The following is a 25,305-nucleotide window of genomic DNA, read 5'->3' as shown; positions in this document are numbered from 1 at the left end:
GGAAAAGATAACCCACAGAAAGGCTTTGAATATTAACCTCATAGAATATGTTTGCAGTTATTCAGCAAAAGACCCATCTAGTCTCTCCTTTGTCTTTTCCTGTTTCCATACTGGGAGAAATGATCCCCAGCTTCGACCTCACTTCTCTGCTCAGCCTCCATGCTTGAATTCCAGCACTGTTTCTCACTCCATCCTCTTGTCTGGGAGTCCTTTCAGGCCAGTTAAGAGCTTCAACACACAATATACATGAAATTGTGCAAATGTCTGCTGTCATTATAGCTGCCTTAGGGCACCTTCCATATCAGCTGTTCAGATTACTTTTGTGTGAGCAGTAGTTTATTGGCTTAGAATGTAATCATTGGGTCTGATAGATAAAACTATATGCTGCTAATATTCAGAGGCAGCAAATATATTTTCAGGAGTCCCTTGAAACTCACTGATGTGGATTCTCGATACACAGGATTTGTTCTGTGAATGGGGTTATGTCATCTTCCTTCTTTGCTTTTATAGTCCACATACATGAGAAATGTGCCCTGAAAAATGTATCCACTTTCTTCTAATTTCCACTACTGCTGATCCCTTCCACTGCTGCTTATCCCTTCAGTGTTAATGTGCAGTTCACCAAGTCGTTTGTCATATCTTGAAGCTTTCTGGCATCCATTGCATTTTAACATACCGTAAAATTACATTTAAGATGCATCTAAATAAATAGAAGCACCTCCATATATGAATTTGATTTATTGTGTTGTTTTACTTTCCAAGGGAGGGTAAAAGTGGTGAATTCCTCTAGGGAATGCCTAAATCCTTTTTTTTTTTTTTCAAAAATGAATGTATGAGTAACTGGAGATATATATCTGGGCACCGTCCAAAATAAAGCATGGAAGTCAAATAAGTTGCAGCTAAAAACATCCCTTCCAACTTCAAAGTTCCTTGCTGAATAAGTTTGAAAATGAAGAGCCAATACAGATAGTGAGAATAAGAAGTGGCAAGAAATCCATACTCATCATCCACTGACATCTAACCTTCAGTGCATTAACACAAATCTACTAAAAATAACATTCATAGCTCACACTCCATTCAGAGAACTTCTGTTTTCAAGCTGTCATTGCAACAGACCTCACACTGTCGACTTCTTGCTGTTGTTTTCTTTTCCCTTTCTAGATTTGCCCTTCTAGTAACAAGCTCGGTATAGTTCAAAAGGCATATTGTTGGGTTTCTACAAAACTTTTTGCATGATTCTGGGTTAAAATAAACCACATTTTGTTCCATGAAACAAATGTATCTTTAAGGGAGAAAAGACACTTAATGGGAATTCTTTATGTCTGCATCCCTGCGCAATAAGCCCACTAACCAGAAGAGTGGGGGTGGGGGAGGGAGGGATCATGCTTTGTGCCAAGCTATTTCTATATGAACAGGCCCCTGTGATCTTCAAAATACATTTAAAAAAAGCTGCTATGACCATGGAAACAAATTAAACCACATGGTTCCAAAGCCGAGTCTCAGAAATAAAGGTTGGTGCATTTTCCAACCAAACTCGGGACTAGATGAAGTCAACATTCTCCCTTTCTGGCTGCAAGAGGAGTAAAATGTGTGCAGTTTCAGCTTTTGAGAAATTTCAGATCTCACTGAAATTGTGCTTCAGAGCAAACGCCTAACACTGGCATTTCTTTCTCAGATCAGACTCTACCCTCCTGTTCATTATCCGTAAGCCTCCTTGCATTCTGGCAGTAATGCATCCCGCAAGGAGAAGTCTTGTTAAAGTTCGGGAATGACAGAGAGATCATATTCTCCAAGACAAAGCTGCATCTGACAAGAGACCTTTAACCTGCACAAAGTCAAAGTGCACTCACCTGGGAGCAGTGTGCCAGCCAAGCTTTTGGAATGAAAGCTCTAGCATGCAAAAAGCAGCAGGAACAATTAGAAATGTAGCAGGCAGAGAAGCATGCAAGGAGCTGTAAGTAACCATCCTGCCCAGCGAGGAATGACTTTGAATTCAGATCAAGACTGCTCTGTCTTGCTGGCTGATTACCGTTTGAGAGGTGCACTCTTGGGAGGTTTTCTAATCCACCAGCTAACAATGACTGACCTTAGTGTATCGCCCTTTCATACTATACGACTCTGGGCCAAGCGGCAAGGGTTTATTGATGTGTTTCAAGCTAAGTAAGACTGGTTTCCTTAGCGTTTCTGCAGAAACTCTACATAATTGAAAGCAAAGAACAAAAGGTATAATGGAAAGAGAAACTTTTAAAAAATGTATTTTAATCTATTTCATTGCCTACCTTGAATTTTCAGGTTCTCATACAAGAGCAACTAGAAATCATACCTGTAGGGTTCCCCCTCCCCCCCCCTCCCGGTCTGTGCTGAAAGAACAGAATGAAAATTGAGCCACAGTTGTCTACAAAACATTTGCCCATATCACTGGGCCTGTGTACAGTCACAATACTTAAAGCGTTGCACTTCTTTTCTTAGACTACGGATTGAATGAAATCAGAAAATGTTTTGTAAAAATGTTTATGAGACTGCAGAGTGTTAGAATATTTACAGAAGCAAAAAAAAAAATCAACAACACCCCCACATCCCTGATAGAACTGAACCACAAAACTAAAAGCATCCAAAGAATAGAAAAGCTGATCACGTTTCACACTGAACAATCTAAGATAAATGTGGTCCCATCAGCTCTGTTCTTGGACTCTATTATCTATTGGCTGACCTCTGTTTCTGACACCGATTGTATGCAGATGACATACAATTTTATATCCAGGTTGGTACATCGTGGGAGGAGACCTCCCAGTCAATTTCTTTGTGTATTTCTGCTTTAAGACAACTGTTATCAAACAACAAATTGGCCTTGAATCTCAGTAAAACTTAGATTTTAGTGTTACATCATGGAAGTCCCTGGTTATGTGTTCCAACTGTCTTGTGACAGGTTAGGAGCCTGGATGTACTTGATGATTCATCCTTATCATTCAAAACTCAAATTATTTTTACAAGCTGCATGATCTATGAGGCTTAAAGCTTCTGTTACCTGCCTCTGACTTTCAGTCTGTAGTCCAAGCAATTATTTTACCAATTTTGGACTATTGTAATTTGTTATACATTGGCTTACCTGCAGTTGCACTTAAGGCTTTATAACTCCTACAGAATGCAACAGCCAGGCTTATTACTGGATTACCGATGAAAGAACATATTACACCAGTTCCTTCTCAGTTACAATGGCTACCAGTGCAATCAAGAATAATGGATAAAGTCGCAATGCTTGTGCATAAGCGTCTGACATTCTACTCATGCCTTTGTGTAATTGCTCTCCTGCGGATTTTTCATCCTACCTGGATGTTATGATCACTGCAAAGAGGACTACTTGAAGTTCCTACACTTTGTCAAGCCACCCTTGCAAAAGCCAGAAACCGGGCTTTCTCTGTGGCCGCCCCAAACTTGTGGAACTCACTCCTTTACGAGTTACGTATGGTAGGCTGTACAAAGTCATTTAAAATGAAGTTGAGGAATGACCTTTTTCATCTTTTTTTTGGTTAATGATGCAGCCTACCTCATTTTGTGTAATTTTGGGTCACAGTAATGCAGAACATTTTGTCTTATTTTGTGCTTAGCTAGTAACCTGTTTTATGTATTTTTTATTTTGTAATTTTAATTATGTATATATGCATTTGTATACTATCCAGATCATCAGTATGGGTGGTTTATAAATATCAAATAAATACTAGAAGGTGAATGGTGAAGAAGCTGTTAAAATATGGAAAGATCAGATTCTACATATGGGCAAAAAGGTACTCTGTATATCATCTACCAAGATGTAATGTACATAAACAGCCATCAACAAAACTGCAACACTGCTCAGCCAGAGTAACTATTCTACAGTAATGGATATGGAAGCTGACAGATTTCTTTAATGAGTACCCAAAAAAAACTACACAAATGGAATATAAATGTTTCGAAACAGAAAACTAGTGTATAATGATTACTATCTTCACTGCTCTGGAACCAACTATTTATAGCCAAGAAAATATTAGCATGCCACTTCCAATAACAAGAACAATTCTGGTAATAAGCATTCTGATGGTACAAAAGATAATATATTAAGAAAGACAGTAGGCACGTTGTATATTAACAGAGTGCTATAAGTCTGAAGTTGAATAATTTTAAATACATAATCTAATTTCATGTGTATTCCTCCAAAGCAAGCAATCTGACCTGCTAATTTATTTCTAAAACCACAGAATACAGATATCATATTTTATTACCAAAATATTTACATTTAAGTGCAGGAAGAGAGGTCACATGTTTGGGGTAAAAACACCTCATCTACACTAGAACTTAGATCTCCCACAACAATATTCTTTACCAATATTACACTCTGCCTTCTGGAAGTTAATAAAAAAAAACAATCTATGAATTTAGAAAATAGAAACCCTTAATGGTTTTAGAAAAACATATATACAATGTCCTCCTCTTCTATCCAAGTTATCACTTTTGGAGATTTGCAGCAGAGATTGCATGTAAACCTGCTCACTTTTCAGGAACGAGAACATAAAAGAGTAAAAATGAAAATGTGCGCTGTTTGCTGGGCAGAAGCCATAGAGTTATAAAGGACCCTTTGAACAATATTGAGTTTGGGGGCACCACAATCACATCAAAAAGGATTTACCATCACTCGGTAAACTCAATATAGAGCAATAACAGTCTATTACAAGCAGAGGCATACAGCATCAGAGGAATATTTAAAAGAACTAGACAGAACCTTTAAATCAACGCAATTCAATTACCCTTCCCCCAAAGGACACACCACAGGAGACTACATTGCAGAGTTTAAGAGACCTGTTACTAATTTATCACAAACTGTATCAACCCAAGTGTTAAAAATATTATTTGTAGTCTCGGAAATTTTAGGACCACATATACACACATAAAAATAATAACCTGAAAGAGAGTCCCCCAAAGACCAACCACAACTGAGGAGAATACTACAGATTGACTCATCAAATCCTGCAAGGCCCAGCACTCAGACAGATGCACCACTGAGATTGGTGAATGAGTGCACAGCTGGGCAAAATCTTCCTGCCTCTGTGTTAAAAGCTGAGGTTCACAACAAGACTCCAGATAGGAGGCACTGATGGCAACAGAAGGCTGTGCAAGTAGGACGCTATTACGGGCAAATAGAGGCAAAAACTTAAATAGCAACTCTCAGATGGAGAAAAATTTGGAACAAAAAAAAATACCACTCATACCCCAAAAACGATATTTGAAGCATGCAGGAAAAGGAATTATCATGGATTTATTTCCTTATTTATGTTTTTATTCTTGATTTCCTGCTTAACTTTTCTGAAGATTCTTTGAAGCAGGGTACAATAAGAATACACAGTTCATAAAACAGCAATTCAAAATTAACAAAGAAAATAAAGCACATATCAGACAGCAAAACTTCAGGTGCACAGATAAACTGTTTAACCTGAAAGGGCCAAGTTTTCACCCTTTTATGAAAATGTAGATAATTTAGATTCTGATGGATGCCTAAAGGAATCGGGTTCCACAAAACAGGTGCAATATACCAAAAGGCGGATTGCCACATATTTTTCCAACTTTACCAACAGACATGTGGGTACTTCTAGCAGTGACTGCAGTGATGATCACACAGCACCCGTGGTGGAATACAATAATTAAGCCAGCTGGTCAAGTATTTGTGCCCAGTACAGTACAAACAATTGATATCCCAGGGAAATTATATTAAACAGAAAATACTGGTCCAAAGACGACCAATGCAGATCCCGCAAAGTGAGGGTTACATGATCCCTATGCCGTTTTCCCTTCATATGCCTGAAGAAGCTATAATCTCTTAACTCTAAGTGCTGGAAGCCCCCGCTACAGTGAATTAAAGTAATCGGATTTCCCCGAGATCAATGCAAGAACTATAGTTAATAAATCTTTTATAACCAATAAAGGATACAATTTTCAAATAAGCCGAAAACTCAATAGATGTTCTATTAATGCCTTCCATGCATTAATGCACATGCCCACAAAAAAACATTCAACTAAAATACATATACGGTATATATTCATTTTGTTCACCTCCGACAGGCCTTATGAATGAACATACAGTGCTTAGTCTGCCTGAAGCAGGAATAAGTCCATGCCAAGGTGCTCTCACAGGCACACAATTCCAGTAGCTTCCTAAGGAAATGATTTGGGCCCTTTTAAAACTTGTTTTTACATGGAGGAATAGAAGAGCTAGTTTAAAAAAAATACCACTTCTTTTAGTTTACCATATAGCAACCTGAAAATGATTTAATTCCTGGATAAGGTTAAATTTCCCAAGCAAAAGCTACTTTTAAAGGATCATTGCAGTTGAGTTTTTCTCTCCGAGATTTGCAGTATTTGCCTTAAAAAAAAAAAAAAGCTCTTTCACCTGCCCTAATACCTAGAATTCCATCTACAACATGCAGACTATCTCTCTTTTCTTAATTTGTTTCCTTTGCTTTTCTTTCAGTTTTACGTCCGCCTTCATGCTTATTTTGTCATACCTCACACAGTTGCACTTGCACTAGTCCAGGAAGCCATATACAAAAATCACAAGCATTACTTCAGTCTGAAGATGCAGATTTATTCAGGACCGGTGGAAGCATTAGATGGACCAGGTAGCTGTCTAGAGCACCACTGATCTGGGATGGCAACAGCTTGGCTTCTCCTTCCCACTCAATGGCCCAGAAGAGGAAGAGGAATTGCATGGATCTCCATAGCTGGGAAGAAGGAAAAGCCATGCCATTGCTGCCAGAAGCAAGAGAAAGAACAGCCTGTCGCCAACTGGCTTAATTATTATATTCCACCTCGAGTGCTGTGTGATCATCACTGCAGTCACTGCTAGAAGTACCCACATGTCTGTTGGTAAATTTGGAAAAATATGTGGCAATCCGCCTTTTGGTGTATTGCACCTGTTTTGTGGAACCCGATTCCTTTAGGCATCCATCAGGATCTAAATTATCTACATTTTCATAAAAGGGTGAAACTTGGCCCTTTCAGGTTAAACAGTTTATCTGTGCACCTGAAGTTTTGATGTCTGATATGCACTTTATTTTCTTTGTTAATTTTGAATTGCTGTTTTATGAACTGTGTATTCTTATTATACTCTGCTTCAAAGAATGTTCAATGTAATATTTGCAATATGGCTTTTTCATAGGTTGAGTGCTGGCAATTATGATATGGAAGACTTACTATATTGGAATTGTATCTCAGTTTATTCCTGGCTTTCTGTGGACCAAGTCCACACCCAATGCACTTTACCATAGGCAGGGAGGTTGAACTCCAGTCCTCGAGGCCGCAAACAAGCCAGGTTTTCAGGATATCCACAATGAATATGCATGAGAAAGATGTGGAAGCACTGCCTCCACTGGATGCAAATCTTTCTCATGTGTGCTCATTATGGATATCCTGAAAACCTGGCCTGTTTGCGGCCCTTGAGGACTGGAGATCACCATCCCTGCCATATGGGATCCAGTAAACCACCTTGATTACTATGAAAAAGCTAGTTTATTAAGTTTATTAAACTATTATTATTGCAAGTGTGGGGTTGTTTTTTTTTTTTGCAGTGTATGCCTATATAATTTATATGTTGTTGTGATATTTTTACTTCAGAAGATTGTACTTTGAATGTCTATTTTCCATATGCAAGCTGCCTTTTTAGGTTGGGGAAGTTAAATTTTAAAAAGGAAAAGAATGCATAAGTTTTAATTATGTGGCGAGGGGAGGGAAGGGAGAATGAAAGGCTGTAAGGTTTGTCTAGGGCATCTAATATCCTTGTATCAGCCCTAAGAGAGAGTGTGACACACACACACAGACTCCCACCATTCACCAACCTCTCACACCCCCAGGGGGCAGATCCTGGAGAAGGGTGGGAGGCAGGCAATAGGGAATGGAGGAGTCCTATTTCTAGACCCAGGAAGTGGGGCGGCCAAAGGCCACCCCACCCCATTAAACATTTCTCTGGAGCCCCCTAGTGCGGACGCTGAAGACTGAGAACAAAAAAATAAGAGGCCCAAAAACTGAGTGGTTAGAGCAGTGGGCTGCAAACAAGGGAAGCCAGGGTTCAAATCCTATTGTCATTCCTTGTGACCTTGGAAAAGTCACTTCACCCTCCATTGCCTTCCCCCTGCTTTGGCCCTCGGTGATTTCACCTGCACCAGGCCATGGAGGGGGGGGGCACCATTTCATTCTTTGCCTCAGGCAGCCTGCACCCCCCCCCCCCATCCCATTTTGCCGCTCCCCCGGCTCTTAATGCATTCACGCCTGCTGAGTATGTGCTTCTCTGGGCCGCGAGCAGGATGGGTACCGCTTGCGGCTCACCGAATCTGTACTCCTCTGCCGCGAGCAAGATAGACTCTTCCGCGCCCCTCCTAAGGCCTAATAGGACACGCCGGCCCTGGGTGCCGAGGAGTGTGGCAGGATTGCCAGCTTCTTAGAAATATCACTGACACTCTTATCTGCCACACCCTTCTGGGAACTTTGACTCCTGCCTGCCCCACTTCCCCAGCATTTCAAATCATTGACGGGGCCAGACTCCAAGGGGGGTACACCACCTCCTTGCCATCTCAGTAATATGACCTGTGCCATGTCCTAGGGGGGCGCCTTCTCTTCCCTTGCCTCAGACAGCAGATTGCCTTGAGCCGCCCCTGATAGTAGGGAAATGGCTGCATAAAATCATCCAGCTGATATTATGACACTTTCACATTATGCGCCACATATTTGTTACTTCATATTACTATGTGGGTCAGCACTAATAAAAAATATCTGATTTTGCTGTAATCTGGCCAACTAACGCTCACAATTTTAGCCTTGCCTGTAAAGGGAAAGTGCATACTACAGCCTCAAGAGATGTCTTGTGGCACACACACACACACACACACACACACACACACACACACACACACAGTTTAATCAAGCATATACTGATTTACAGTGACTTTACAATCCCAGACTGGTCGTGGCCTAGGCACACATGGAAGGATCCTATTACTTTTACTGATCCTTCAGTGTGGGCAGATTAAAAGGTTTTAGCTAAATGGTAGTGGTGTTTACAGTCCAGCTATTTAACATTCAGGATTTACTTTCTCATGTATAATTTTGTTCCCTTTTTCAGAAAGTACCTCCTCTGAGGCTGCCACTTCTAGACATTTGCAGGAAGAAAGCCAAATGGAGAGGGGACAGCAAGATCCTGAATGTGACAATGGGAGCAGAAGGAGAAGAAGGAAGAAGAGCCCAGAGAAAGGATAGAGCTGGAGTAGGAAGAGGAGTGCCCGCCCACTCCGACACCCCCTGGAGAAGTCCAGCCTCTAGCTAGCGACCAGCCTCCCAAAATGGCACAGCCCGGAAGCCTGCAGAGAATGATACAGCTGGCCCTGAAGGTGTGCTGGACTCAGACTGGGCTGCTGTGTGAAGTGCAGGGCCGGAGGACTTTGAGAGCAGAGTTAGTCTGCTCTCATCAGCTGCTCAGTTCTGTACCATCAGAAACCACACAATAATATTGGCATTCATAACCATTTGGAAACAATACCACTTTGTTATAATGTTTCAACACTTAAATATTGTTAGTGATAATAATAAAAAAAAAATTCATACTTAACTGTATACCTTGTCTTTACTCTTTATTAATTATACCACCATAACATGATGTAGCAATAGAGCAATACTTTTTCAACCATAGATTAAGCTCTGATGTAGTTGTCCAGCAGTTTATTTCCCTCTTCTGGAAATATTGTGCAAGGATCAAGACATGACAGATGATCAACATGATAGAACTGTAAAGGCAGCTAGCAGATGAGTTGATGTGAACAGAGTACCTAGGAATATGGGATTACCGGCATCAGGACTTCATAAAAAATGAACAGGTCGTGTGCATGCTACATCTGTATGTCTCATGTGACCCTTGTCTGGGTTACTTTACCCACATTAGTGTCACAAAGTCTCCCAGAACTGGGAGAGCCTACTGGAGGGATGAGACTTGGAAAGGAGTAATGGGCAAGATTTATCTGCTAGAGAGAGACTTTGGGCAGGGAGAGGCCAACAATACTTAGTGTGCTTTGTGTTTCTGTTGGCCTTGAACAGCTTTATCATGTGAAAGGTCACAGAAATCACCAGATATTAAACCCTGAAGGTTTTCCTGCACTGCTCCTTTGGACACCTCGCACTATGCTCTGCAAACACCTCTCCATTGCTAGGGATACCGCGAGAGGCAGATACTGGGTGTCAGCTAACATTTGGTCTCTTGTAGCATTGCCATCACTTTATATTACACAGGCTAGTGTACAAAAGATTCTGCATAAACTATCTACTGCTGGATGTTGCATTACCTAGTGTTATCTGGGCAGTTCTGATGTTCTTCCAATGCTGTGTCAGTGAAATTAGAAAGCATATTTGGTTCTAACTTTGGGCCAAGTCTGCCTAAGCTAGTTTCAGCTGTTCTATCACAAGTTCCTGAAAATAGCATTATGCACCCAAAATAGATTCTGTTAGTCATCTTTATTATGACCTTCATCTGTTGGTTTTCAAGTATCTTCACCTAAAAGTGCTACTTCACATGCCAAGGACAGCACATTTTGCAAAGCTATATTCCCACTAAGGATGTGCATTTGTTTCTTCTGTTGTAGTGGGCACGCACGTACCTCACTGATTTTCTAGTATACGCAAAAAAACTAGATATTATCTGTGCATGTGTAATAATGAGTTATGTATATTATATCAATTTTTTTGTGTGTACTAGAAAGTCGGCGGGGTACGCGCATACCCACTGAAACAGAATTAAATGCACATCCCTAATTCTCACATTACTCTATTACCTGAATGACAGATTTTATTAAGCTTCATGCCCTACCTATCGCTGTGATTCCAGGAAAGAGCCTAAGTGCCTTTCTGGTCTTTAGCAGTGAGTAGCCATACAAAAATCCAAACACAGCCACTTGTATAAGTCTGGATAAGACTTTTCAATAATTGGCTAAATAGATTAACAAACTAAAAGCTCTTTAACCATATATTCCAGACTCACAATTTCAGTTTATAACAGGATAAAACTTATCCTGTTATATGGCAAGGATTTATCCAGCCATCATATCATTAAAAAGGAGATTGTGGTCTATTTTTAAAAGTTAGCCAGTTATAACCCTAATTGCTTCTTGGTGGTTGGCAGCATGAGCAGGAAATCAGTACAGGATTTTTTTTTCTATGTTTACAGTCTGCTGGTGAACAAAATCTGCAGCTTTAACATACTAAGGCCCACGTGGAATAGCAGTGGGGAAAACTACAATTATATTCAGATCACCATTCCTGTCTGTGCACCTTTCTTACAGTGTGAATATTTAGTCAGTATTTACTTAGAGATGTCCTACTATCGTGCTTTGTCTCAGAGATAGGACAGCAGTGGGTGCCTGAAGGTGTTTCTCTAGTACATCAGACTTAGAATCTGCATCAGAGTCACTATGTTCTCCATTCCCCTCCTCAGGTGCTGGGATCCCTTGTTGTGTTGCAATGTTGTTGAGAGCACAACAGGCCACAAAGATGTGACAGACCTTTAAATTAAAACTCCTCCTATCTTATCCAGACATCTAAAGTGTGTCTTCAAAATACCAAAGGGTCACTCTATGACTAATCTGGTGCATTGCTGAGACATATTGTACCTTTCTCCTGCTATTGTCTATAGCAGAGCTTTCCAAAGTGTTTGTCTCGACACTTTAGTGTGTCGCCTGCAGTGTGCCGGTGTGTCGCGAAAGCCCGGTGCACGTCACGGGGCGGAGCAAGTGGAGAGGTCAGAGGGAGCCAATGCGGCCGCCGGTGGACCTCATCCCACTGGAGGCTGAGTAGTTAAGCATCGCTGTACTGTGCCGGAGACACACAGCAGGAAGATCGACAGGGCCATGGTGGAGCTCACGTCACCACAGCCCGAAGAAAAAGGTCACGTCTAAACATACAGGTGCTCCTCCTCCTTCCTGCCCACTCGGCCCCGGAAGAAAAATGTTGCCGGAGCTGCACGGGCAGGAAGGAGGAGGAGCATCAGCCACGTGCAGAAGAGGAGCAGCGTTGTTGCAGCGGGCTGAGAAGAGGAGAAGGCCCGGTAGCAGGGCCCCCACTGCGGATCGGCCCGAGAAGATCAGGGCCGCTGCAGAGCACATCCTGCAGCGACCCATGAAGAGGAGGCCCAGAGGTAAGAGAGAGGCTGAGGGCCCGTAGACTGTGTGTATGAGATGAGTTGAGAGATTGTGTGTGTGTGTGTGTATATGAGATGAGTTGAGAGATTGTGTGCGTGTATGAGATGAGTTGAGAGATTGTGTGTCTGTGTGTGAGAGTGAGTTGAGAGACTGTGTGTGGGAGTGAGGACCTGAATGTTTGCAGAGACAGCATGTGAGAGCCTGTGTGTGTGAGAGAGAGACAGCATGTGACAATGAAAGCCTGTGTGTATGAATGATTGTATGAGAGAGAGCATGTGACAGTGAGAGGCTGTGCTTGAGCAAGACAGCAGGTGGGAGTGAGAGAGAGCCTAGGTGTGTGAGAGTCAGACAGCATGTGCAAGAGAGAGACTGTGTATGAATTATTGTATGAGAGAGAGTATGTGAGAGTGAGAGCCTGTGTGTGTGTGTGTGTGTGTGAGAGAGAGAGAAAGCATGTGAGAATGAGAACCTGACTGTGTTTAAGAGAAGAAGATAGATGGAGAGAAAAGAAACAGAAAAAAAGACAATATGAAAGGAATTGGCAAAAAAATAAGAAAGGGAAGGTGGAACAAAAAAGCCTGTGACCAACCGATTAGAAAACTAAGATCAGACAGCAAAGGTAAAAAAAAAATAAATTACTTTTTACTGATTGGCACATGTAATCTTTGGTAATGTGCAAGAGTAGCACTTTCTCTATGCGGATCTCACAATGTACGAGATCAACATGGAGGAAGTGGAAACCCATGGGGCCTGCACAGAGGAGGCAGCAGAATGGGCTTCAGTGCCAGTAGCAGCAATCACTGCCTCCCCAATAGCCTTGCGGCAGCAGTGCCAGTGGCACCAGAGGAATGAGAGAGGCTCCGAGGTTGCTGGCAAAAGAAAGAGAGGGGGTTTGCCTTTAGTGTGTACATTGTATGAATGGGAGTCTGCCTGGGGTGTATGTGTGTGAATGCATGGGTGCCTGCCTGAGGGTGTATCTGTGTATGAGAATGAATGAGTGTCTTCCTGGGGTTTGTATGTGTGAGACTAGGTACCTGCCTATGTGTGGTGTATGTGTGTGTGTGAGAATGAATTGGTGCCTGCCTGGGGGTCTGTGTGTGTGAAAATGAATGTGTGCATGCCTGGGGTATGGTGAGGGAGAGGTGTGAAAATGAATGGGAGCCTGCCTGGGGGTAAGTTTCAGTGCATGAGAATGACTGGGAGCTTGCCTGGGTGTGTGTGTTTGTGTGAGAATGATTGGGAACTTGCCTGGGTGTGTGTGTTTGTGTGTATGTGAGGGAGCCAGAGAGAGTGAGAGCATAAGTATGTATGAGAAAATCCAGGGGAGTAAGAGTTTGTGTGTGGGGGGGTGGTGTGGAGGGGGAGAGAGTGTCTTAGAGCCTGAGAGTGTGTCAGTGTCTGTGAGAGCGAGAGGTTATGGTGGGTATAAGAGCATGAATGTGAATGTATGTGACAGTGTATGTGTGAGGGAGAATGGACATGTGAGTATGTGTGAGAGAGAGAGAGAGAGAGGATAACCTCCTAATCCTTGACAATATCAGGGTGACTGGAAATCAAGAGCTCCCACGTATGGACAGCAGGGGCTTTTTAAAATCTTTATTAGTTTTAATTTCTGGGTGTTATTTGATATATGTGCTGTTTTGAAATATTTTATTGGTGTTTGGGAAATTTGTAAAAAATGTATATGATTTTAATTAATAGAAATTCTGTTTATCAGTAGTTTTAAAATATTCTTTTATTAGTATGGTTTTACTATTATAACTGATGCTTTATGTTTCTTGATTTTATTTGTTTTATGAGGAATGGTGGTTCTGTTTTTCCATTGTTAATACACAGAGTCTGGCTTCTTGGTGTTTCCATTTCAGTTTTTGTCTAATTTGTGCTCCTTTATTTTGTATTCTGTAAATGGTGAGGGTCTGTCTCTGCTCTGTGTGTGTGACCATGATGAGAGATTCTGCTAGCATAGGGATCTATAGCAATCTGGTTTGTTTTGTTTCCTCAGTAGGTGGTGTATTGGTATTCTAGGACCCAGTGTAATATTTACCCTTGCTTTTTCACAGGTAGGGTTATTGTTGTTTGAGTCCTTGGTTTTATTACTGTTATGTTACAATGGGATTGCAGTATAGATTTTGAGTGTCTTTTTTGCGGGGTTTTGTGTTAGTTCACAATGTGCCTGGCAGTGGAAGGTGTTTGTGCTGCTGTTACTGCGAGGTGACACCAGAATTTGAAAATATCTTTTAGTATGATGAGCTGTAAGGGAAATATTCAAGCTCCATTGTTTGGGGGAATTTCAGAGTTACAGAACTGGAGGTGCAGGATTTATATTGACATTCTGTCCCTTCCAATAAATTCCAAACTTCACTCTCATAGCCATATAGAATTAGTTGAATGAGGCTATCAAATAATTTTATAGTGTGAAACTGGCCAGCTTTTTAAAATTATGCAGAAGACCCTTTGGACTTTTTTATTAACACCAAATATTCAAAAGCTGTGTTCATCCCATCAAGCTCATATATCTCATTAAAGAGGTAAATTGAATAACACAATAACTTTGTTTTATTATTGTTACTCATAAATTATAACAATAACATTAATCTTGGAATATTATATATTTTTAATATAAATGAAAGGTTTTCACAAGATAGGTTGTGTCGTGAAACATTTTATTATGTATATATTTAAGGAAACATACATAAATTGTCGAAATACATTTTGTTCGTTTAACCTTTAACCTCTGGTTTGCTAGTAGACTGAATTACTGTGTCACGAAATTATGTTTGTCTAAAAAGTGTGTCACCAACATGAAAAGTTTGGAAAGCTCTGGGCTATAGATTTCTAAGGGGAATTAAGCCCAGGTTTTTTGTGATTAGCCTCTGTCACCTGAGCAGTGAAGAAAAATAGAGGTAGAGTATAGCAGCTAATCTTTATGGAGGTAAGTATGGTATAAGGTAAAGCGGCTTAAATGAGGGTCCCTGTTTTCATGTAGTTCTGTCTGTATTATGTAGGTAGGGCAATGGTATATATAGTAGGAAACTCCTGCCGAGATGAGAAGTGACTATGTACCTGACCCAAATATCTTGGTTATGCACAAGGGAAAAGAAGCTCCAGGGGTAAATGCATTGGAGACAGGTTAGTAAGCAGGATTTGCTGCTTGATTCCCAGGGTCACTTCCCAGACTATTGAAAGCTTAAAAGAGGAATATAGGAAGTTCTAACTTACCTAGGAGCCAAGCCCTTGCATTTTGACCACTCTCAAACTCCTCTGCCAGTCCAGACGGCAAAAGATATATTCATTGAGGCACAACCTAGGATATTTGGCTATCACATCTGTAATAATCCCCCTGGCATTGCACTTTATCTGCATGTTCATGGAGTGGAACTTTTTCTATTGCTTTAAGCTCTTTCATACTGCATTTCTGGTCTTAATACCAACAAAGGTGCAATTGATAGTGCCAAGCACAGAGGGGAAACTCAGCAATATTATAGAAGTTCATCATAGTTTCCTTTCTGTACTGTCTAGTGTACAAAATGGATATCTAGTTTTTAATTCTTCAGAAAATAGCTGTAATAAACTGGTATATACAATAGGGAGTGGCAGCCTGTATTATACCAGTAGTGTCACCTACAGTTGTTTGGAAATTACCAAGGGATAAGAAGGCCAAGGCAGTAATGATTTTTATATGCATGGGCAGAGCATGACTTCTTTGTTTGATACTTTCCAGATCCCCTTTAACCAAGTCACACAGATCCAATATACAGCTAGATTCATCAAAAAGTGTTTATGAAAATTTTTGAATTACCACACCATGCAGTAACTTGAGAGAGAGAAGGAACAAGAACTTATCTACAAAGCCCTCATAGTAGTTAAGTATTTATATCTCTATAGAAGGGCCATCTAATAGGTCGAGGTGAGTTGTTGTTGGTGGTTTAAGGTCTAGGGGCCAGTTTCGCATGTAGAGTGAGATATACAAATTGCACAGTACACCTTGGTGAAGATTTGACTTTATTTGGAGTGAGGAAAGTCTCACAAAGATGAAATTTCTACTATGTTCTTTCACCCTAGCTCGATGGACTCTATAACAGGGTTCCATCAAGCTAGAGTGAGATAACATAGTAAAACATTTCATCTTTGTGAGACTTTCCTCACTCCAAATAACATCACATCTTCACCAAGGTGTATTGTGCTGTTCGTACATCTCACTCTACATGCAAAACTGGCCCCTAAACCCTAAGCCACCATCAGCACCTCACCTCGACCTACTAGATGGCCCTCCTATAGAGATATAAATAGGTGCACACAGTGAGGCCCTCCCCAAAGGCTCTCTCTCTCCCCCCCCCCCCCTCCAAAAGTGGCCCAAATGCAATTCCAAAAATTTATCGCAAATTGCGTTATGGCAATTTTGGACATATCGCACAGTCTATTGCCAGGAAAAAAGGTGTACTTATTTCTGGCATTAAAACCATGCAATAATACCCCTCATTTAAATAAATCCCACCCAAACTCCTCTCAGACTCCACCCCTCCAAAAAATTTGCCTTTGCTCCATGTGTTATGAACAATAACACATGCGTTAATGCATTATCGTGTGCATTAATGCCATAATGCATTTTAATAAATGACCCGGATAGTTTGCTTATTAAACCCTTAGCTTGTGAATACTTGTTCTTCAGAGAGTTCCAAAAAACTAATTCTGGGTCTGTACACCCTTTATGCCTAGTATCTCCTTTCTCTGCTGTACCTGTCTTTTTTGTAGTATTTTGCACAAACCATATCATAAGAACATAAGAACATGCCATACTGGGTCAGACCAAGGGTCCATCAAGCCCAGCATCCTGTCTCCAAAGTGGCCAATCCAGGTCATAAGACTCTGGCAAGTTCCCAAAAACTGTCTATCCCATGTTACTGTTGCTAGTAATAGCAGTGGCTATTTTCTAAGTCAACTTAATTAATAGCAGGTAATGGTCTTCTCCTCCACAAACCTATCCAATCCTTTTTTAAACCCAGCTACACTAACTGCAATAACCACATACCCTGGCAACAAACTCCAGAGTTTAATTGTGTGTTGAATGGAAAAGAACTTTCTCCGATTAGTTTTAAATGTGCCACATGTTAACTTCATGGAGTGCCCCCCAGTCCTACTATTATCCGAAAGACTAAATAATTGATTCACATTTACCTGTTCTAGACTTCTCATGATTTTAAACACCTCTATCATATCCCCCCCTCAGCTGTCTCTTCTCCAAGCTGAAAAGTCCTAACCTCTTTAGTCTTTCCTTAGTCACCCTTCTCTGAGCCTTCTCCATCGCAAATATATCTTTTTTGAGATGCGGCGAACAGAATTGTACACAGTATTCAAAGTATGGTCTCACCATGGAGTGATACAGAGGCATTATGACATTTTCCGTTTTATTCACCATTCCCTTTCTAATAATTCCCAACATTCTATTTACTTTTTTGACAGCCGCAGCACACTGAACCGATGATTTAAATGTGTTATCCACTATTAAGCCTAGATCTCTTTCTTGGGAGGTATCTCCTAATATGGAACCTATCATTGAGTAACCATAGTATGGGTTATTTTTCCCTATATGCATCACCTTGCACTTATCCACATTAAATTTCATTTGCCATTTGGATGCCCAATTTTCCAGTCTCACAAGGTCTTCCTGCAATTTATCCCAATCTGCTTGTGATTTAACAACTCTGAACAATATTGTATCATCTGCAGATTTGATTACCTCACTTGTTGTATTTCTTTCCAGATCATTTATAAATATATTGAAAAGTACGCTTCCCAATACAGATCCCTGAGACACTTCACTGCCCACTCCCTTCCACTGAGAAAATTGTCCATTTAATCCTACTCTCTGTTTCCTGTCTTTTAGCCAGTTCGTAATCCACAAAAGGACATCGCCACCTATCCCATGACTTTTTACTTTTCCTAGAAGCCTCTCATGAGGAACTTTGTCAAATGCCTTCTGAAAATCCAAATACACTACATCTATTGGTTCTCCTTTCTCTACATGTTTATTAACTCCTTCAAAAATGTAAAGATTTGCCTTGGGTAAAGCCATGCTGACTTTGTTCCATTAAACCATGTCTTTCTATATGTTCTGTGATTTAGATATTTAGAACACTTTCCACTAATTGTCCTGGCACTGAAGTCAGACTAACTGGTCTGTAGTTTCCCGGATCGCCCCTGGAGCCCTTTTTAAATATTGGGGTTACATTGGCCACCCTCCAGTCTTCAGGTACAATGGATGATTTTAATGATAGGTTACAAATTTTTACTAATACATCTGAAATTTCATTTTTTAGTTCCTTCAGAACCCTGGGATGTGTACCATCTGGTCCAGGTGATTTACTACTCTTCAGTTTGTCAATCAGGCCTACCACATCTTCTGGGTTCACTGTGATTTGGTTCAGTCCATCTGAATCATTACCCATGAAAACCTTCTCCGGTATGGGTATCTCCTCAACATCTTCTTCAGTAAACACTAAAGCAAAGAAATCGTTTAATCTTTCTGCAATGGCCTTATCTTCTCTAAGTGCCCCTTTTACCCCTCGATCATCTAACGGTCCAACTTACTCCCTCACAGGTTTTCTGCTTCAGATATATTTTTTAAAGTTTTTATTGCGAGTTTTTGTCTCTTCGGCCAACTTCTTTTCAAATTCTCTCTTAGCCTGTCTTATCAATGTCTTACATTTAACTTGCCAACACTTATGTATTATCCTATTTTCTTCTGTTCAATCCTTCTTCCAATTTTTGAATGAAGATTTGTTTTGGCTAAAATAGCTTCTTTTACCTCACCTTTTAACCATGCCAGTAATCGTTTTACCTTCCACCTTTTTTAATGAGTGGAATATATCTGGACTGTGCTTCTAGGATGGTATTTTTTAACAGTAACCACACCTCTTGCACACTTTTTACCTTTGTAGCTGCTCCTTTCAGTTTTTTTCTATTTTTCTCATTTTATCAAAGTTCCTCTTTAGAAAGTTTAGCACAAGAGCCGTGGATTTGCTTACTGTCCACCTTCCAGTTATTAATTCAAATTTGATCATATGATCACTATTGCCAAGCAGCCCTACCACGTTACCTCTCTCCCAAATCCTGTGCTCTGCTGAGAATTAGATCTAAATTTGCTCCCTCTCTCGTCTGTTCCTGAACCAATTGCTCCATAAAACTGTCATTTATTCTATCCAGGAACTTTATCTCTCTAGCATGTTCCAATTATACATTTACCCAGTCAATATTGGGGTAATTGAAGTCTCCCATTATTACCGCACTACCAATTTGGTTAGCTTCCCTAATTTCTCAGCATTTCACTGTCTGTCTCACCATCTTGGCCAGGTGGACGGTAGTATACTCCTATCACTATAGTCTTCCCCAACACTCAAGGGATTTCTACCATAAAGATTTGATTGTGCATTTAGTCTCATGCAGGATGTTTATCCTGTTGGACTCTATGTAATCCCAGACATAAAGTGCTACACCGCCTCCCGGGTGCTTCTCTCTGTCATTGTGATATAATTTGTACTCCAGAATATCACTGTCCCATTGGTTATCCAGGTAGTAGGCCTTGGAGACACATACAAACAGTCTAACTTCTGTTTATTCGCTGCCTTACTGACTATTAAAAGCACAAACACACAAACACACTAAATAATATTCCCCAATAGTCAACTTCGCCCCAATACTTTTAAAAAAGAAAATTTCCCAAGCAAAATTTACTGATTCCTTTCAGCCACCAGTAAGGTGATCCTCTCCTCTCAGTACTCCCACTGGAGTACTCCCACTGGAGTATTCTGTCATTTATTCCATCCAGGAACTTTGTCTCTCTGGCATGTACTGATGTTTCTCTTACCCAGACAGAGGGAAGAGGATGAGTGGGAATGAGGAGATGGAGTGGGAGTGAATGACTAAGAGGGGAGGCAAGGAGGTGAATGACTGAGGGGGTGAGTGAAGGGGAAGTGATAAATGGATGAAAGATGAGAGAGAGGGAAAGGGAAGGAAGGAAGTGGAAGATGATAGTGACAATAGAGGATAGGGAACAAATCCCCTATGAAGAAAGGCTAAAGAGGTTAAGATTCTTCAGCTTGGAGAAGAGTTGTCTGAGTGGATATATGATAGGGATTTATAAAATAATGAGTGAAATGGAACATGTTAATCAGTTCTTTACTCTTTCAAAAAGTACAAAGACTAGGGGACATACAATGAAATGACTAGGTAATATATTTAAAACTAATAAGAGAAAATATTTTTTATTCAGCACATAATTAAGCTCTGAAATTGGTTGTCAGATGAAAGCTTGTCCAAGCTTGTCCTTAAAAAAGGTTTGGACAAGTTACTAGAGGAAAATTCCATTAACCATTATTAAGATAGAGTTCCAGAAATCAATGCTTATTCTTGGGATAAGCAGCTTGGAATCTACCCCTTAGGATCCTGTATGGTACTTGTGACCTGGCTTGGCTACTGTTGGAAACAGGATACTGGGTTTGATGGACCTTTGTTCTGAACCCAGTATGGCAAGTTATACTGCTATGCATGCCGCCCGCAGCAGACTCTATGTAAAATTGGAGAAATGCACATTTGAGGAAGAGTCTCTTCCCTTCCTGGGATATATTGTCTCCAGCACCGGCTTTAGAATGGATCCGGAGAAGGTGGCCTGCATCCGGGACTGACCCCAGCCTTCTAGCCTTCATTCCCTACAACGATTCTTGGGCTTTGCCAATTTCTATAGGCATTTCATCCCCCACTACTCTCAGTTGGTCGCCCCTCTTATGGCACTCACCAGGAAAGGAGCCAATGCCAGAGAGTGACCTGCGGGAGTGTTGACCGCCTTCACAGCCTTGAAACAAGCCTTCCTCTGGTAACCCTGCCTCCGTCACCCGGACCTCATGCGCCCCTTCATCTTGGAAGTTGATGCTTCCACCATCACCATCAGGGTGGTTTTGGGCCAGCTCAGCATCAAGGGGACCTTCCATCCTTGCTCCTACTTTTCACGCAAGTACTCTCCAGTGGAGAAAAATTATGGCATCAGGGATAAGGTTCTCCTAGCTATAAAACTGGCTTTCAAGGAGTGGTGACAGTGGTTGGAGGGGCCCAGCACATTATCACGGTCTATATTGACCATAACAACTTGGAGCACCTTCGCCACGACCAACGTTGGTCCCTGTTTATTAGCCACTTCGAATTTGTGGTGAAATACAGGCCAGCTGCCAAGAATATCAGGGCCGACCCCCTCTCCCAGTCTTTGGAGCATGAAGATAACCTGGACCCCCCGGCTACATCATCGATCCAGCACGCATCTTGCTAGCCACTTCCCAAGCTATTCCTATGGAGAAGACGATGGTCCCAACCCGACTCTGGCAACGAGTGCTAGAATGGGCCCAATACTCCAAGGTAGCGGGTTACCCTGGTCGTGCATGGACTGTTTCTTTGCTCAAACAATACTATTGGTGGCCGTTGATGGACAAAGATGTGAAGGCCTATGTGGACTCGTGTCCTACTTGCGCTCATCAGAAGCCCTTGGTAGGATGACCTTAGGGGCTGTTATAGCCACTGCCAGCCCCCAAGGAACACTGGACCCACATATCTACTGACTGTGGTAGATTTCGAGTGGCAACAGAGTAATTTGGGTCGTCACTGACCGCTTTTCCAAGATGGCTCACTTCATCGCCCTCCCAGCGCTCCAGAGTTGGCAAAGCTGTTCTCTGCCCATATTTTCCACATCCATGGACTACCTTGTCACGTTGGCTCCGACCGCCGGGTCAATTCACTGCTAAGTATTGGCGATTCCTGTGCCATAAATTCAATATCAAACTAGATTTCACCACAGCTTACCACTCTCAGGCCAACAGCCAAGCGGAACGAACTAACCATACATTGAAGACCTACCTGCGGGCCTTTTAAATGAGTGACAGGACAACTGGGCCGATCTCCTTCCATGGGCGGAGTTCTCACACAACTCGCACCCCAATGCTGCTACTGGATCTTTGCCCTTCCTCATTGTGTATGGAAAACAACCGCTCCCTCCGCTTCCAGTACCTCTGTCCGTCCTATCTTCAACCACCTAGTTGACTACACAAGAACTTCAGACATTATGGTCCCAAACCGAGACTTTGATTCACAAAGCCGCCCAGAGAGCAAAGGCTACTACAGACAGACATCGACGCCCTGCTCCGCAGCTCAAACTGGAGGACAAGGTATGGCTAAGCACCCACAACATATGACTCAGAGTGCCCTCTATAAGGCTGGCACCCAGCTACATTGGCCCCTTCTGCATCCTGTGACAGATTACTCCAGCTCCACCTCCCTGCAACATTGAGAATCCACAATGTCTTTCATGTCTCCTTACTCAAGCCAGTGGTCCTGTCTTGGCCAGCCCGGAGATTGCCCGATCCAGAGAGGATCTCCTCTGAGGGAGATGAGACGTACCAGTTGAAGGAGGTATTAGATGTCCGTCGCCATAACAAGAAGTGGGGAACACCTAATAGCCTGGGAGGGGTACGGCCCAGAGGAAAACTTTTGGGAACCCAGATCCAACATCCTGGATAAATGACTCCTTAAGAGATTCCACACCACACACCCGAGGAAGCCCAAGCCCCGGGAGTGGGGCTTCGAGGAGGGGTACTCTTGCGGTGGTCGGCCATGGAACGCCATGACAGGCCACACATACCCCTCAGCCGGGCCCGGGTCCTCTGCATTTCCTCCCGAGCGCGGCCCTTGCCCTTCCTTGGCGCAGCGAGGAGCCGGCCACGCCGCTGGCAACGGCTGCCACTAGGCACGCAAACACAGCCCTCCCCTTGTCTTAAAGGGGCCGCGACGGAAGAAACCTACCGCGGACCCGGATGTGTGGCACCGCCCCAGGACCTAAATAAGGCAGATCCTGTTGCCTCACCTTTGCCTCAGCAACAGTTCTTGCTCTGCCTTGAGCTGCTAGTTGCTTCTGCTTTGTGGTCCTGATCCTGTTCCTGCTCCATGTGGTCCTGTTTCTGCTCCGTGTAATCCCGTTCCTGTTCCTGCCTCGTGTGCCTCTGTTCCAGTTCCGGCTCCTCGTCCCCTTGGCTTGCTCTTCTGGTTCTTGACTCGGCTCATCTCTGTATTCCGCTTTTGTCTGCTGCCTGCCCCGACCCTTTGCTTGCTCACCGTTTCTTCTGCTAGCCACCTGACCTGACCTCTGGCCCAGGATCCTCCTATCTCACTGCCAGCTCTGACTTCTGGATTGCCTGACCTTACCTTCACCTTCCTTCTTCAAGATCGTCTTCCCCAGAGTCCCGCTCCTAAGTCCTGCAGGCCCCGGCACCCAAGGGCTCAACCTGCGGGGAATGTGGGCTGGTATAGATGAAGGTCTGGTTTGGTCTCCGTTGCCTACGTCCGCCTCTCGATGATGAGGGGCTATAGGAAGCCTTCTATAGGAAGCGCCAACCTCATCTTGGCCAAGGGTCCACCTCTCCACGTAACACTCCTCACCTCCCCCGAGAGGAGCTGTGGCCACACTTCCCTCCTGCAAACTTGGAGCTCCTGAAGTCCCTGCAGGGACAAATTCCTCTGCAAAAACATCCCCTTGAGCCTCCATGCATTTCTGGCCAATGCTTAGTGATCTCCTGGGGCTAATCACCTGCATATGACAGGCAGCAGACGAGCAGCTTTTCTGTGTGCACTTTCCTGGTGCACTTTCCTGGTGCCCGAAGAAATTAGCGCCTACCTTTGGGTAGGCGCTAATTTCTGAAAGTAAAATGTGCGGCTTGGCTGCACATTTTCCTTTCTGAATCGCGCGGGAATACCTAATAGGGCCATCAACATTTGCATGTTGCGGGCGCTATTAGATTCGGGGGGGGGCGGGGAGGGGTTTCGGCCCCTTACTGAATAAGGGGTAACGGTAGAGCGTCGAAAACTCACATCCAATCGAGGGTTAACAGAGCGCTCCGTCAGCCCGAATGTAAGTAAAACTTGTTTTCAGTTAACTGAGTCTGAGCATGTGAGCATGCGCATATGTCAGCATGTGTGCGCGTGATGGTGTGTGAGTAGGGGCATGTGTATGCATGCATCAGAATGTGTGCCTGAGTGTGATTCAGTATGACTGTATGTGTAACACTGAGCATGTGTGAGAGTCACTGTAGAGTGGTGTGAGAGTATTAGTGCTTCTGTATCAGGTGGCTGAACTAAGCTCTGAGAAGGACAGCTAACTATGGAACCAGTGAGTCTCCTGGAGAGTGGGAGTGCTGAGATAGTGTGGGACAGAGAAAGGGAGGGGGCTGCTGTAGGGCTGGCAGCATGCAAGAACTTTACTTAATGATGTGAGGGACACTCTCTGAGTGAGCACATGAATAGCAGTACAACAAATGAATGTGTGTGTATGTAGGAGCCACCGGCTGGCAGTATGGTTTGCTCATTGCTTGGCAACTGGTTCAAGAGCTGATTGGTTGGCATCAGGCCAGGAATATATATAAATATATAAGATTTATCTAAACTTGAGTAGGGGGAGCAGCAACAAATTGAATGGATTGAAGCTCTGTTTGTTCAGGTCTAGTCTAGGGTATGCTTTAATTGTTTAGGAAGAATGTGAAATTTAAGTTGGAGATATTTTGGCTCAATTTTGCTAGGCTCTAGGTCAAAGGATATACTTGTCAAAGATCGGCTTGGCATGCTTTTGGGAGCTATTGATGCATACGCTGCACAGAAAGTGCACAAGGGAGTCAAGTACTGTGTGGGCTGATTTTGAAAAATTCCCCGGGTCCGATTTTTTCCTACAATACGCCCATGGCTATATAAGAGGGACATCAGCGAGTCGTTCTCTGTCTCCATCTGCTGGTTGGAGTACACAACCCACTGGTGTAGACTGGCTTGCCTGGATGAAGAGGAGGCTTGTATTTTCATTCATGGCAGATGATCTTGTAAAATTCACTTATAACTGTTGCTTATAAAGAATGCCAGCCTGTTAAGAACAAAGGCAGCTTTATTCTTTCATCCTATGTTAAACCTCATTTATGTGTACACCAATCTCCCTGTGTATTTAATCTAATGACAGTATCTGGTCAATTTAAGATTCATCCTAAATATTGTTCCATTTGCTACTTTTAAGGAGGCGATTTTCAACAGCTCGTGG

The sequence above is a fragment of the Rhinatrema bivittatum genome, chromosome 1, assembly GCF_901001135.1.
Source record: "Rhinatrema bivittatum chromosome 1, aRhiBiv1.1, whole genome shotgun sequence".
Taxonomy (NCBI): domain Eukaryota; kingdom Metazoa; phylum Chordata; class Amphibia; order Gymnophiona; family Rhinatrematidae; genus Rhinatrema; species Rhinatrema bivittatum.
The sequence above is the reverse complement of the archived record's forward strand: the minus strand, read 5'-3'. Positions refer to the sequence as shown.